The sequence below is a fragment of the Sciurus carolinensis genome, chromosome 9, assembly GCF_902686445.1.
Source record: "Sciurus carolinensis chromosome 9, mSciCar1.2, whole genome shotgun sequence".
In the NCBI taxonomy this organism is placed as follows: Eukaryota; Metazoa; Chordata; class Mammalia; order Rodentia; family Sciuridae; genus Sciurus; species Sciurus carolinensis.
This window is the reverse complement of record NC_062221.1, coordinates 82,947,682-82,964,595: the sequence shown is the minus strand read 5'-3', so window position 1 is coordinate 82,964,595 and position 16,914 is coordinate 82,947,682. Positions and strand designations below refer to the sequence as shown.

Genomic DNA, 16,914 nt, shown 5'->3' with positions numbered 1-16,914 from the left:
TGTGACTCCGTGGTTAAGCCTTTGGGTTTAATCCCTAGTACCAATAAATGAATAAATAAATAAGTATCATATATCATGGACAGAGGAGGCAAGTGGGACCTAGAAATAGAGAAGGAAGGGCAAATTGTAGAGTAGGCAAACTCACAGACACCAAGGAGGAAAGCAGGTGATACATTTAGAATTTGGGATTGAAACCAGGGTCACCCTACCACTGAACTACATCCCCACTCCCTTAGTATTTGACACAGGGTCTCACTAAATTGCTGAGGTTTGTGGCACACGATGGCACACGTCTGTAATTCCAGTGGCTTGGAGGCTAAGGTAGGAGGAATGCAAGTTCGAAGCCAGCCCCAGCAATTTAGTGAGAACCTAAGCAATTTATTGAGGTCCTAGGCAATTTAGCAAGACTGTTTCTAAATAAAATATAAAAAAAGGGCCGGGATGTGGTTCAGTGGTTAAGTGCCACTAGATTCAATCCCCCATACCTAAATAAACAAATAAATAGCTGAGGTTTGCCTTAACTAGGAATTCTCCTGCCTCAGTCTCCTGAGTTGCTGGGATTACATGCCTGCATCACAGAGCCCAACTGCAACTAGGGCAATTTTATGTGTAAAAATTTGCACAGATATTTAGTAGTCAAAGGACAAACTGGCAGGTACTGTGGGGCATATCTGTGATCCCTGCGACCCAGGAGGCTGAGGCAAGAAGATTTTTAGTTCCAAGCACACCTCAGCAACCTTAGGGAGACTTGCAATTTAGCAAGTTCTTGTCTCAAAATTTAAAACAAAAAAGGCTGGGGATGGAGCTCAGTGTTAAAGTGGTCCTGGGTTCAATTCCTAGTACCAAAAAAAAAAAAAAAAAAAAAAAAAGAAAGAAAGGAAGGAAGAAAGAAAGACTGTTTACTACTTTATTATTGTTCTAACACCCAAAGTTCTATCTATCCTAGGTTCAAAAAATATTCATAATTGAATCTTCTACTTACATATTGAATAAAAATGTATCGAGAGCTGTTTTGTGCTTAGCATGGGAGACAGTGCAGGACAAAACCCATCAAGGACACTGGCCTCAAGGGTTTACACTCTGGGAGGGAGGACAGATGGCCAATAATGTCAATGACTAATAGCATTAGCAAATGCTTTTTCATGTGCTTTAAAAATACACTTATTTACATGTATGTAATCACAACGAATGCAAAGCTGGGTAGAGCATTATATGCTTATAATTGCAGCTACTCAGGAGGCTGAGGCAAGGGGATGGTAAGTTTGAGGCCAGCTGGGTAACTTCGCAAGACCTGGTCTCAAAAAATAAAAAGGGGCTGGGGATGTAGATCAGTGGTAGAGCAGTGCAGGGTTCAATTTCCAGTTCAATAAAAAGCAGGGTGGGGAGGAGCTCGGGGTACAATCCAGTGATAGAGTGCCCTTGATTTTAATCTCTGTATTAAAGAAGGAGAAGAAAGAGAATAAAGGAAAGCAGGAAATCTTCCTAGATTTGATGCACCCTACAGTATGTTTTTATTTAATTAATTAATTCATTCATTTTTGTTTTTGATTTTGGTACTGGGAATTGAACCCAGGGGTGCTCTAACACTGAGCTACACCCCAGCTGCCCCCACATTTGTGTTGTTGTTTGAGACAAGATCTAGTTAAATTGCAGAGGCAGGTCTTGAATTTGAGATCTTCCTCCTCAGTTAATGGGATTACAGGCATGTGTCACCACGCCCAGTCAATTTTATTTTACTTTATTTTAGGCAGGGTCTTACTAACTTGTCAAAGCAGGCCTTGAACTTATGATCCTCCTGCCTCAGTCTCCTGAGTTGATGGGGTTGCAGGTGTGCACCACCACGCCAGGCTTAAAACAGGGTTTTGAAGCCAGAAGAGTACGGGATCTGCAGGAGGCTTATTGAGCCAACTGATTAGGGAAAGGGGAAAGGGAAGGAGCAGCCTGGGGAATGTGTGCACATTCCGGAGGCAGCCCCGCCCTTTTGAGGGACTGAAAGAATAGCCTGTGGACAGGAACTCAGAGAAAGGGGAAGAAGGATGTGATCAGGGTTTGGATAGGTAGTCCTTTTGATTTTTAGGTTAAAAGCAACGGGAAGCTATTGAAAAATTCAAGGTGGGGATGAGGGTAGGCTGACTCAAGCATTTTGTGAAGATCTCTCAACTGCAATAAGGGGAACAAAGGAGAGATGGATGGGAGTTGACAGGAAGGTGATTTATGCAGCTCTGGCAGTTGTACGCTGGAGAGGCTGGTGGCAGCAACTGCCCAAGATCACAGAGTCTGCTGGAAATGGTGGTGCCTGCCTATGGTCCCAGCGACTCTGGAAGATGAGACAGGAGAACTGGAAGTTCGAAGTCACTTTGGACAATTTGGCAAAACCCTGTCTCAAAAAAAGCCTGGGGATGTACTACAGGTGGAGCAAGAAGCACAGACTCCAAAGCCAGACTGCACTTACAGTCATGTGCCCCTCTCTCAGTGGCCTGACCTGATCAAACACCTTCAGGCCTCTACTTTCCTCACCTGTGAAATGGGGTGGGGGAATGGGGAAGAAAGTAATAGCCTCATTCACAGGGTTTAAGATAGTGTCCTGCCAGCAGCACCTGTTGGATCCATGTTAGCAGCTGCAGTTAGAGTTTTGTAGAGGAATACAGATTTGAGAAACACTGAGAATTCCATCTGGGTTTTCTTTTGTCCTTTTGTATTTTAAAGATCGGTCTGGCTGTGTTGCCAGGCCAGCTTCAAACTCTTGGATTTGAGCAAGCTACCGTTTCAGTCTCCCCGAGTGCTGGGATTGCAGGCATGCCGCAGTGCCTTGCTCCTTACAAACGTTTTAATTGAATAAAATGAGCCAAGTTAAAGAGGCCTTTAGTTTTCCTGCAGGCAATGAATCTTCCAAAATCATTCATTTGAACTTTGAGAAGATAAAAAAAGATTGTACCTTATTGTCACCACCACTTCATATTTGATGGAATTGGAGAGGCTTGGTAGGAGAGGTGGTATCCAGGCAGGTTTGTGCACGTGTCTGATTCTCTGTGATGTGTGATTCTGCAGACCTGCGTCAAAAGTTAGGCTTACTTAACATTTCTATAGAGTTCAGTGGCAGTCCAGAATAAGTTCATTGATTCACAACAGTATGAGAACACTTTTGTCTTCATATCCAACTGATTGGGGTGTGTGTGTGTGTGTGTGTGTGTGTGTGTGTGGTGTGTGTTTTCTGCAGTACTGAAAACTGAAACCAGTGATACTCTACTGCTGAGTTGTATCCCCAGCCCTTTGTATTTTTGGAGACAGCCTTTGGCATTTTGTAAGGTCCCCAAATGGTGTTCAATGTACTATCTTCCTCCCTCGGCCTCCCGAGTAGCTACAATTAGTCATGTGCCATCGGACCTGAAGAAATCATTCCTATTTTAAGAGTTATTTTATTTTAGGAAACATTGAAATTTCCTAAATTGAAATGTGTAGGAAATGTTTCTCAGCACTGATTCTTCTCACCCTCCCAGCTACTATTAGCATTCAGGGTATCATTTCTTGCCACCTGCCCCCCTGAAAGAGCTTCCTTGTTGATGTTCTTACCATCGTCCTGTCTTGTCCCTTCCTGGCCACCCTCCACAGGAGACCCACTGTGAAAGGGTGCATTGTGCTTCTAGAGGATACAAGGGTAATGTGAATGGCGCCCCCTGGAGTCCATTCAGCGCTGTCATCCCAATGACTCAGGGACTAGAAAGGTGATTATGTGAGTTTTTTTTTTTTTTCATAGATAACCATCCCAAGGAATTTAGGAGTGAGAGTTTATAAAAGCAGAGTAATTTGATTCTGCAGCATGTTTGCATTTTTCTCAAAAGCCTTAACTCTTGTTAAATATAATTCACTTTCTTGTGGCTTTAAATTTTACCCCACTCTGAAATAAGGTGGCTTTTATGATAAGAATTGCTTTCCTCCTGAGCTAGAAGCATTACCATGCATAGAACAGTAAGACAAACTTAAATGAGAATGATTACTAAATAACCACAGCTTCAAAGAGAAGATAGGTAATAACACTTTGCATTCATGCCAGCTTGCCTTTCATCTGAGTATCTCAAAGGAAAGCAAAATGTAGCTGATGCTGTGTTATGGTTGAAAATTACAACTGTGCAATTTCCTTATTCCTGAGTGTTTCCCTTTTCAAATGTGATACTAAGTTAAAACATCTCTAGAATTCAATCTGCATTGATTTCAAGCACAGGCTTTTTCTCTCTTGTTTTCTACCCTCTAACATCAACCCCAAGTGGCAAAGGCATTGGTGGACCTGATTCTGTGATTTTGAAGCATTTGCTACCATTGGAGAAAAACCTAATGATAAGAGATGTGAGGACATCTTTCCCAGCTGTTCTAAGGTTGAGGTGAAACAAGATAAAGATGGACAGAGAATACTTTCTTCATTCCCAGAATCAGTTTCATCACAGGGCTAACAGAAACTCCAAAATGTGTCAGAGAACTGGTCTGAAACCCTACTAAAGCACAAGATTTATAGAATGTGTCAGACCTCGTGGTGTACACTTGTAATCCCAGGTACTCTGGAGGTTGAGGCAGGAGGATTGCAGGTTCAAGACCAGCCTCAGCAATTTAGTGAAGCACTAAGCAACTTCATGAGACCCTGGCTCAAAATACAAAATTAAAAGGTTCAAGAATGTAGCTCAGTGTTTAAGAATCCCTGGGTTTAACCCCTGGATCCTGGTACCAAAAAAAAAAAAAAAAAAAAAAAAAAAAAAAGTTAAGGTAGAGGTTAGCTGGGCTGGGTGTGGTGGCACATACCTGTTGTAATCCCAGCAGTTTGGTAGGCTGAGGCAGGAGGATGGCGAGTTCAAAACCAACCTCAGCAGTTTAGCAAGGTCCTAAGCAGCTCAGTGAGATCCTATCTCTAAATAAAATATAAAAATTGACTGTGGGTGTGGTTCAGTGGTTAAGTGTCCCTGGGTTCAATCCCTTATACTGAAAAAAAAAAAAAAAAAAAAAAAAAGGTTAGGATGGGCAATTCAGTGAGACTCTGTCTCAAAATAAAAAGTAAAAATAAAAGGGGTGGGGTGGGGGATGTGGCTCAGTGATAGACAGCCTCCGCATTTAATTCCCAGTACAACAACAACAACAGCAATAACACACACACACACACACACACACATACACACAGAGTCGATTGGCTTTATTTTCGAAAATAAGCAATTCTCCATTCCACAAAATAGAGTAAATGTTCAGATGGGCATCTAGGTTGGTACCACACTTTAGCTATTGTGAACTGAGCTGCTATAAACATTGACGTGGCTCTGTTACTGTAGTTTACTGATTTTAAGTCCTTCGGGTATAAACTGAGGAGTGGGATAACTGGGTCAAAAGGTGGGTCCATTCCAAGTTTTCTGAGGATTCTCCACACTGCTTTCCAGAGTGGCTGCACCAATTTGCAACTCTACCAGGAATGTAAATGTGCCTTTTTCCCCATAAAGAAACTCTGGTATATATACACAATGGAATACTATTCAGCCATAAAGAAGAATAATATTATGGCATTTGCAAATAAATGGATGGAATTGGAGAACATCATGCTAAGTGAAATAAGCCAAGCCCAAAAAACCAAAGACCAAATGTTTTCCCTGATAAGTGGAGAATGGTATCTAATGGGAGTTGGGGGGTGGGGAGTGAGAGAAGAAGAATGGGGGAACTTTATATTATGTAGAAGGAAATGGGGGGGTATAAAAATGGTGGAATGAGACAAACATCATTACCCTATGTACATGTAGGATTACAGGAATGGTATGAATCTACATTGTGTACAATCATAGAAATGAAACGATGTACCCCATTTGTGTGCAATGAATCAAAATGCAGTCTGTAAAAAATTAAAAGATAAATAAAAAAAATGTTCAGATGGGTTGAGCAGAAAAGGCCAGTCTTCTAGAAAACAGAAGGAAAACAGAAAAGAAAGAACAAAAAGCAGGTTGGTCATTTCAAAGTTACTTTTCTTGTAAGGTAGGAACAAGGAGACAGAACAACAGAAAAATAACAGATGGATTAACACAGGGTTCCTTAGGTTACTTTTGTATTAGAATTAAGGCAAAGGTAACTTCATTCTCATGCCAGTTGAAACCAGTCAGTTTGGGAAATTTGGCTATTGTGTCTAATCCTGATAATTTGACATTTTTTTTTCCAAGTAAAAAAAATAAAAGATTTTATTAAGGTCTTTGCTCACAGTAGTTCTATTTATTTATTTAAGTCCTTACTATACTTTTACTATTAAACTAATATTTGTTTCTACCCCAAATTTCAAGAAACAGATATGTATATTATGGGAAGTACAAAAAATACTTTAATTCCCCTCCTCAGAAATTATCATATTTAACAACTGATATGTAACTTTCCAAGTGCTTTTCTACACATAAATTGTTATTCTAAATATAACTTGGAGAAATAAATGTTCAAGAATACCCTGTCCAATTTCAGAGGAGAAAAGAATTCAGAAGAGAGTAACTATACAAATGGTTTGAAAATTTGATAAAATAGGCTGTTAATTTGACTTCTGTCTCTCTAATCCTGATTTCCCTGGAAGTAAGATAAATAGTTCAGTTTCAGCTTGGTGGTGTGAAATTTAGAGTGATTACATCTTGATTTTCAGCATAGTCTGGGGAAATATCGTCAAAAACATACAAACAAACATGCCTGTACACATATATATGTGTGTATGTACACACACACACACACACACACACACACACACACACACACATATAGTTATTTTGTTTTCAGTACTGGAGATTGAACCCAGGGCTTTGCACATGCTAGGAAAGCCCTCTACCACGGAGCTAACCCCCCACCGAGCCCGCCAGCCCTGCTTCCTATAATATCATTCATATTTTTTTATGTGCTGGGGATTGAACCCAGTGGTACTCTACCACTGAGCCTCACCCCCAGCCCTCTCGGTTTTTAAAAAATGTATTATGGAGACAGGGTCTCAATAAGTTGCCAAGGCTGGCCAGGCGGTTGTGATCCTCCTGTCTGCAGATGGGAGTACAGGCATGCGCCAGCACAGCCCGCTCTCCTGTATTTATTATCTAGCAATTTCTTTCTTTTATCAGGTTTTCACCCAGAAGTGCCTTGAGACAACAAATGCTCCTGTTACTGTCATTCTGAACTTCTGGTCTCCACAGATACATAGGGTACAATGTCCTCGTGATCAAACATTTCCTAGTTTTTGTCCTTCCAGTCAAACAGAGACTATTTGGCTTTCAATACATGGCTGAATTTGAAACTTTTTGAGAGAATAGAGCCCCTCAGGAAGACTGCTATTGTGATGATCAGGAGGATAATAACAAGAGTTTGGAATATATTCCTTAGCCAGGGTTCCCATGAACCAAACCAACTAAAATCAATAGACCAAAGAGCCAGATGAGGCATCTGGACTCTACCCAGGAGCTACATCCCCAGCCCTGTTTATTTATTTCCTTTTGAAACGGGAACTTGCTAAATTGCTGAGGCTGGCCTAGAACTTGTAATCCTTTTGCCTCAGCCTCCTGATCACTGGGATTACAGGCATGCATCACTTTGTGCAGCCCGATATTCTATTTATACTCCTTTTCTGCACTGTTTATGCATTTGACAAATTAATTATCAGGTTCTTTTCTGTTAAATGGAAGTAGTAGCAGTATTTACCTTTGAATCCATATGAGAATTAAATGAGATGATGAATGTAAATCTCTGACACACAGTAATCCCTCAATGGATTTTAGTTTATATTGTTATATAAATAAATGTTTTTCTATCCTGTTTTACTGAGTCAGGAGTTATTTGCTTTCTTTTCCTCTCAGTTTGAGCATTTATGAAGGAGATATTAACTAGTAGCAAAGATGCTGTCTCAATTATTTCTTTGAAGCCAGGCACGGTGGTGCACGCCTGTCTTCCCACCAACACAGAAAACTGAGGCAGGAGGATCACAAGTTCAAGGCCAGCCTTGGCAATTTAGTGGGACCCTATCTCAAATAAAAAATAAAAATGTGTGTGGAGATAGCTTCATGATAAAGCACCCTTGGCTTCAGTTCAATCCCCAGTACCAAAATAATGATGATGATGACAATTTCTTTGAAAGTGATGAGCTCTGCTAGCATCTTTGGTTTATATACTTCAAGCTTATCTAAATAATAAGAACATTTGTTAATAAAATTGAAATACTTTCCACAGGTTTTGGGACTTCAGAAAATAATTTTAAGACAAAAGTACTTTCATCATTCATCAAAGCTGGTGTAGTTTGCTCTGCTCTCAGTTTGCATTAATCATCTATGTGCATTCTTTAAGAAAGGTAAACGTTTTTGCTAAAGCTCTTCATGGTGCCTAGCTGAACTGAGAAGTGATAATCCCAGTTGGCTTAGTCAGCTTTAGAACCGCCGTATCCTAACAGATGGGATGTCAGTATTGCAATTGTAATGATTTTAATAACATGTGAGCAGAACAAGGGGGACCTGGAAGGCAAGGGCAGATGACTCCAAGGTCCTTGTGGAGGACACTGGTGGTAGATTTCTTGGGAAACATTTCAATATTGTTATTTACAAGGAGGCAGAGAGCAATACAGCTGGAGAATTAAATGGAGAGATCTGCATACAGATGGGTAAAGAAAATGCTGTTTTGCCAACTGGATAACATCTGGCATGTTCAAGTCAAACTAAATACCTAACAAGCTAAGCAAGAGTTCAAGTAGCAGATGATCTCTTCATTTTTCTGCAAGGAGTAGGAACATAATAGCCAAAAATGAGTTATGTTCTATGTGAAAATGAGACACAGTTAAAAAAAAAAAAACAAAAAAAACCTTCCCTTATATATAGATGTGGAATATTCAGCTGGAATTGAAGCTATCCAGAATGTGAGATGTCAATTTCTAAAAAACCTAAATGATGTATTAACTCCATTGCAGTGAGTTACAGTATAAAATACAGTACATTTGTTTTCCTCATAAGATTGCTGTGATTTACCTAACAGTAGAGATTGCAGGGCAAAACAAACTTGTTATTTTCCCAAATACAAAACAGGGAACTATGTTGGTAATCAATTATAGAACCATGACTATGACTATAATAAAACTTTTCCTTGTGATCAATTCTCTAGAATAATGTTCTATGAGTTATTAAAAATTTTAGAATATTTTTGGGTCAAGATTTCCATATTTTTTGATTTTTTTTTTTAATTTATAGTAATGGAGGTTAAACCCAGGGCCTCATGCATGCCAGGCAACTGCTCTACTACTAAGCTCAATCCCCAAAACAAAATTTCTGTTCTTGGTCCCCTTTCTATGTTCTGTATCAATATGACATTTTTTACTGAGACAGTGAATTCAATCTGAACTTTAGTGAGAGTGACAGAGATTATGATGGTATGAAAGATCTGACCTATTATTTGTTATGCTTTGACTTTGGGGTAAAATAAACCCTCATGTTTTACAATTCAATTTCAATATTTGTTGTTTTATTATTAAAGTACTGCAATTTTCAAGTCTTTTGGAAAGCAAAAATAGAGCAAGAATTTTTTCTTGCAGTTCCAAGGATTAAACCTAAGGCTTTGCACATGCTAGGCAAGCACCCTACTATTAAGCTATATCCTCAGATCATTATTTTTGTTTCATTTATGAGACAGGGTCTCACTAAGTCACTCAGACTGGCTGTCAAGTTGTGATCATCCTGCCTCAGTATCCTGGGTAGCTGAGATTACAGTCATGTGCTACTATACTTTGTGGATCAAGAAATTTCTATGGTCTTTGATGCATTAAGTGTAGGAATTCATAATGTTTTCTTTTTCTTTTTGTTACTATGGATTAAATCCAGAGGTGCTTTACTACTGAGACACATCTCCAGCTTGTTTTATTTTTTATTTTGAGACCGTATCTCACTAAGTTGCTCAGCTGCTGAGGCTGGCCTCAAACTTGTAATCCTCCTGCCTCTGCCTCCTGAGACTCACCATGCCTGGCTATAACTGAATCTGAATCTGGTGATAAAGTCAAATCTCCAGGCCTTTTTTTTTTTTTTTTTTTTTGTAGTTGTTGTTGAAAAGTAGAGAGCACTATTCATGTTCCAGATTCAATTCTAGACAGTGGGCATACAGCTGGAAATGTTCAGATGAGGATCCAAGAACAGATAGCTTCATTCCAGTGGAATGAGAGATAAAGAAATAAAAGCAATTGGATTTTAAAAAGTTTTAATTTTATTTATTTTTACAGTACTGGCATTGGACCCATGAACTCTTGCATACTAGGCAAGTGTTCTGCCATGGAGCCCCACCAAATCAGACCCAGTGCTGGGGAGCATAACACTGACTGAAATGACGGAGAGTGTCTGAGGGACGGATTAGATTGGGTGGTTACGTGAAGGTGCTCAGAGGAGAAAACATATAAATGGAGAATTGAAGAGCCAGTACCAATTACATAAAGAACTGAGGCAAGAACATTCTCAACAGAGGACAGAGCAGTGCTAAGGCCTTAAGGCAGGATAAACTTGGTTAGGAGCAATGCGCGGAATATATAATGCCCCTGTAATGTAGTTATTGATTGCATTAAGCATGCTCAAGATGACAGTAGAAATAGTAGATAAGCTAACAAATCCTTGCGACAGGAGCTAAATCCAGAGTATGGGGAATGTACTTGTGATGGCAATGTGACCACTGAAATGAGCAAGTCCCCTTTACAGAGGTCCGGATGTTTCAGTACAAGGGAGCTTCATTCCTAAATAAATTGCAATTACTCTTGACCCAGACACAAAGCCATCATAAGAATATTGCCTGAAGGAATCAAAAAGTGAGATGTTTTTCCCCACAGTTTGAATATTAGGAAAAAGTCAGATTATAACACTATCATTGTAAAAGGTGAGGAATTGTGATCAACTCATTCCTCACCCCTAGCCCACTTTCAAATTCCTCTTTAAAATGTATTCATTTATTTTGGTGTAGGGGATTGAACCCAGGAGTACTTAAACACTGAGCCATATTCCCAGTCCTTTTTATGTTTTATTTTGTGACGGTGCCGCTTGCCGCCGACCAGCTGACCAGGGGGACAAACCACACATACACCTCAGAGGTTTATGAAGCAGCTTCCGCTTTATTCGGATTAACACCCTCAATATATAAGCAGTCTCATGCATATGCAATTGTAACCAGATATGTCCATCCAATCCTATTAAAGGTCAAGCGATCAGGAGCTCAAGCATACATGTAAGATATATCTGTCCACGCTAGGCGGCTGAACTAATTATCATACAGCCAATGGTAAACGCTTCCTGTTTTTCTCAAGGCACATTCAGCACGCCGTTTAGCTCTCTGCCAGTTGCCATCTTTGGGTGCATGTGGTAACCCTGGGCCCCGGGTTTCGCCGGCCACAAGATGGTGTCTTGATAAGTTGCTTAGGGCCTCACTACATTGCTGAGGCTGGCTTTGAACTCGAGATCCTCCTGCCTTAGCCTCCTGAGTCCTTGGGACTACAGATGTGCATCACCATGCCTTGCCCTCTTTACAATTTAGCACTGCAAAACTATTTCATAAAATGTTAGTTGTTTTGTAGCACTGATCAGCATGTGTGGGTGTGTGTATTAATTTTTGTGGTATTGGGGATGGAATCCAGGGTTTCACACATGCTAGTTTAGAGCTCTACCAGTGAGCTAAACCCCTGGTCCTTGAATAGTGAATGTTAATATTTACCTTAAATAAGGGAAATAAATCTTAAATTTACATTCCCTCCCAGTTCAATAATTTTTAGATTAGCTCTGAATGAAGTTTGCGTTTGCATGAAGTTATTCGTCATTCTATTCTGATCCTTCAGGCACAGTTTCAATGCTTTTGCTTACAAGCTGTCAAACTGCAGATTTAAAATAAATACTTGTTAAGGCTCAAAGTTTAGAAAACCTAAAGAAAATCAAATCCTGTCTTCAGTCTTTCCCTTAAATAAATAATGATATATTTTAGAAAGTCAATTTAAACTAAATATCTTGCAGTACTGTGTAAAACAGGCTAAATCAAGGCGTGACAATTTGGAAATTCTCCTTTTTTCCCCCCTTACGCCATTTCATCCCTAAATCAGAAGTTTAATGTGAAAATAAATCTACTTTGTTAATGGAGGTTTTTTTATGGCTAGGCACTACTGAAGAGGCTGACACAGGAGAATCCCAAGTTCGAGCCCAGTCTGAGCAACTGAGTAGAAGCTTATCTCAAAATTATAGAAAAAAAAAAAAAAAAAGATGGAGATATAGCTCAGTGGTAAAGCATGCTTGGGTTTAATCCCTAGTACTGCACCTAAAAGAAAAAAAAAAAAAAAAAGAAAGAAAAGAAAAGCTAATTGTTTTAAGACAGGTTCTAGTTATTGTTCAGGTATACCTCAAATTTAGCAATCCTCCTGCCTCAGCCTTCTGCAATTACAGTAGTAGGCCGCTGAGTCTGTTTTTTTTTTTTTTTTTTTAAGGAAATTTATTTCTAAAGCCCATAAGGGAACATTTACATTTAAATAAGGTGATAACAGGTGACTTACAGAAGAAAAAAAAATTCATGGCATGTAGTTTTTCATTCAGAGTTATGAAGCAAAAAAAGCCCCTAAGTTGTGATCTACTGCCTTAGGAATGGGAAGGAGAACAATGAGGTGGTGAGGGAAGGAACACAGTCAACTCAGTATCAAAACGTGAGAAAGTCAAGTCACTTCTGCTCAGCTTTGAGTTTACAAATATACTTTAAAAAAGAGAAGGAAAAAGTATACTTAATGTTCAAATTTACATAGCTGTATTTCCAATAGGGTTTGTCCTTGAAATGGCTTTAGGCCGCTGTCTGATCTGTCTCTGAGGTCCAGACCAGCTGGTTAGTTTTCAAATGGCAATTCCATGTTCCTATGTCTGTTCAGATTCCAAGGGAACTTAGGTCCCATTCAGTCTTCGGAATGTTTAGATTATTGCCACCACTCCACAGTTAAGCTGACCAACTTCTTAATGCTCACTTGTATCATTCTAGCCTTTTAAAAAATACTTTCCCCATAAACATATGCAGTACTTCTAACACAGAGGTTTTGCTTTTTTCCCCAGTGTAGAAATAATGGTAACAAAGACACCTACATTAGAATCACGAACTATTCCTCAAAAAATATATCAAACTACTAGAAACGTCATTGTGGCATTCGATTTGAATAGCAAACTTGGGCAGGGAAGATTAACTGAGGAACAAAAATATATGCAATGTTCAAATGCAGAGCAAAGGGTCTATGCTATTAAAAATGCCCATGACATTAGACACTCCACAAACCTCCCATCTGTTGTTTAACCTAAAGATTCCATTAGCTAACTTATACATTAATTTGGTTAATAACCTGTGAGGTTAAAATCTTGAAAGTGGCAAAAGCAAACCAAGAGAGCATCCCTTATTTATTGGTACTATGTTATCAAGTCATTTTTTCCTCGGTAGCCCTGATTATTAAATCTCCAAATCCTAAATTATACTATCTCATCCTGTGAAAATCTGTATGTACATCACATTTGACTGTATTTCACCAACAGGGATCTCCCTGTTTGAATATACAGCCTTTATTTTTAGTTTTAAATAACAATAATCGTGTAAGTGCAAATGACTCAAAATTCCTCTCTACTGGAAGTAAAACCCTAGATAATAAGTAAATAGTGAATTTAGCCTCAAAAGGATAATCACCATGTCAAAGACTACCCATTCCTGGAATTTAAAGTATTGATTTGTTGTGTACTGAGTTTTGCGGCATGCGTATATGTACACACATACACATACATTATACACACATATTTCTATTAGAACAGAAAGAGCCCATGTTCCAAAGCTGTATCTCAATACATGGAGAAGAGTAAAGTGTAGGCAGTGCAAAGCAACTCACTTCCTCCTAAAAATGTATTATCATTTCTACATTTTAAGAAAGCTGGTAAGTATTTTGTGTTCATGACAGTAGGTGAAAATGTTGCACCACTGCCTAGCAGCTTTATTAAAAAACAATGAAAAAATGTCAAGATTGACCATTACTCTTCTCCATATATTGGGCAAAAAACTACGGGGAGAGGAAAATCAGTAACCTTTCAAAACTGTTGATCTTTACCAGATATCAGAACGAAACTGAATTTCATTACATTTTAGACTCAAGAGCTCTCAATAACAAGTTATCAAGATGTTTAAAAGCAAAAAGATTCACAATATGAAGTCTGAATAATGATGATATTGGAAAAACAAGTCAAGATTGTGGACAAAGCATTCAAAAATATACTGAGGTTTTATCTTGGACACAACCATGGTCTGTTACAAAAGTAGATCATACGTACAAAGGTATAAAGAACATTAAGTTTTTAGCTGAAGGCAGCAGTCCTTTTTAAAGGGACATCCCTGGCAATCCAATGAATAGTAGAATTTAAGTGTATTAAGCTCATGAAAATGCTGCAGAATGTGAAATCTTACTCAGTAGAGTCTTCCTCGACTACGATTTCCTTGTGTTCTCCAACCTCAGCTACCCCTACTTCCTCTGAAGGCTCCTCTCTGCTCATAATTAAAGTTGCCCAAATTGCTGCTATATTTCCCACTGGGGGGGGGGTTATAAATCTGTCTGGCATCCCTTTTTGGTCCTTCTGGAGATTTCTTGGGCAGTGAACCTGAAGTTGTATCTTTGCAGGCTCTCTTTTGCCCAATCTCAACCTTCTGTACAGGTTTCCAGGATACTGTTACGGTGCTCTTATATGAAGGAGGAATGTGGAAGAGATACTTGATTAAAACATTGATATTTTTTGTTATTTTCAATGCAACAAGTTTAATCTTATTCTCTTCTGATTTTAGGGCTCACCTGTTTTACCCTGGAGAGCCAAACCGAGTTGTCTGATATAAACCTGCAGGCCCTGTGCAAAGTACTGCAGCCTGATTTTGAAATCTTTGAGTTTTTCGGCATTCAGTTTGATTGTTAAGAAATCTGGAAGTTTTCGGCCCAACTGATGAAAACTGTACAACAAACATTCCACATAACTGAATTGCAGCTTGGGTTCTTCATTACCAGTATTCTCCCCATTTTCTGCTTCTTCTGGAGGGAGAGGCATGAATTCCAATAACTTATATCAAACAGTTTTCTTAAATTTGTTTCTAGCTTCTCCATATCACTACTAAATGAACTCATCTCCGCCAACAATTTTAATACCTCTAACTATATCTCCAGACCCTCCACAGGGGTAGTCAATGTACTGAGGTTAGGGAGAACTTACAGAAATAAGTCACAAATCTTGTGGAGTGGACGTTTTTAGAGAAAAGGAGTACTACCTGCCGCGTGCACTGTAAGACTCTGTCCACACAGTCAGGATCCGAGGGGTTGAAGGTCTGTTCTAGGTCAGACTGTTCAGCCACCTGCTAGACCCATTGCTGTCTTCCACTCACTGTCTGTAAGCTTTTTAACCCACGTAGTATCTTCATGAACAGAACAAATTCTTCATCAGTCACATCTTCCAAGAACTTTTTAGATTCGTTAAGATAAGCTCCTCTACTTCCTTTGTTAAGACTCTTTCTGGTAAAGTCTTGAGTTTTGTAGAAAGGAATTTACTTGCTTGTTCTCTAACAGTGTCCTCTCCTTGAAGTATTTGGCTAAACAAGCCACCTAAAGTTCCCTTTGCATCCATCTTAAATATACTTAATAGGGCATTGTTTACCAAGTTAAATTCTGCAGAGTCATCTGTCTGCAAATGTTGGATTAGTATATCTGCCACTCTGGGAAGATTTTCTCCAGTGGCAAACTGAGGCAGCTCTTTAATTGCTTGGCGTCGAATTGTCACGTCTTCATCCTCACAGAGGTCAAACTGGGCATTGATCGCAGAATCAGCCAATTCTGATGCTTATAGAATTTAGGAATAAACTGAGCAACCAGCAATCGTTTTCCTTTGTACCGCCTTTCACACCATCCAGTAGCACTTGCTAGGCATTTTTATGCTGGCCCACTTGCCCGGTAGCATCGGCTAGGATGCCACAGTTGTGGTAAAGCTCCTCCACTGTCGGCATGGTGAGCGACAAGCTCCGGGCTCGCTCCTGCTGTCAAAGTAACTGCAGGCGCCACCGCCGAACTTCTCCAAGTCCAGGACCCGACCTATTATGCCTCCAGCTGCCGCCAGTACCGCCGCCAGTCACCTGAGTCTGTTTTTTGTTTGTTTATTTTTAAATTTCCAGAATATAGTTTCTTTATTTTACCTGGGGTGGGTCAGCTGATGAAAATTTTGGTATAACCAATCTCTGTAAATTTGAGATTAAAACTAAGATTTACATTCCACTTGGGGCTCAAACCCCTGACCTTGAGTTAATAGGTCTCATGCTCTACAGGCCGAGCTGGTCAGATGTTCCGCCCTGTATCTCAAAACTTATTTCTTCACCGTTTACCTTTGGGACTTAATTCAGGTCCAGATTTGAAGCTGAATTTACTTTTACCTGGTTCCTGGGTAACCCCAGAAATTCAAACTCTGAGGTCCGTGCCCTCCTGCTTCCGTCTGTTTTCTACTTTGTTCTACTAATGACCTAGTCTTTTCGCGTCCACTGTGAAGGGATCAATACTGGAAAAGAAAAACAGGCACGTCACTGGCTGAGTTGCTCGAGGTGTGCTCCTGTAATCCCAGCAACTCAGGAGACTGAGGCAGAAGCATCCTAAATTCAAGGCCAGCCTGGGCCATATAGCCAGATTCTATCTCAAAATTAAAAATAAAAAGGGCTGGGGAATGCACTCAGGGTTAGAGCACCCGCATCTGGCTTCAGTCTCTGCTCCTGGGTTGGGGCAATGTGACTGGAGTGCTCACACTGGATTTGGTAACATCAGCGTTAGCTTATTTGACAGGCTCTTGCCAAATAGAGGGCCTTTAACACAACATTAAAAGCCAGTGTGTTTGTCTTCAGGCCCAAAAAGTCTGCCTTTCTCAGTAGGTC

At 39.7% G+C, this 16,914-nt stretch overlaps 1 pseudogene; it reads right to left on the bottom strand.

The window, feature by feature from the left end:
- Positions 1-14,433: 14,433 nt before the first annotated feature.
- LOC124993545 (apoptosis inhibitor 5-like) lies at positions 14,434-16,005 on the bottom strand (annotated as a pseudogene).
- Between the last annotated feature and the right edge of the window lie 909 nt (positions 16,006-16,914).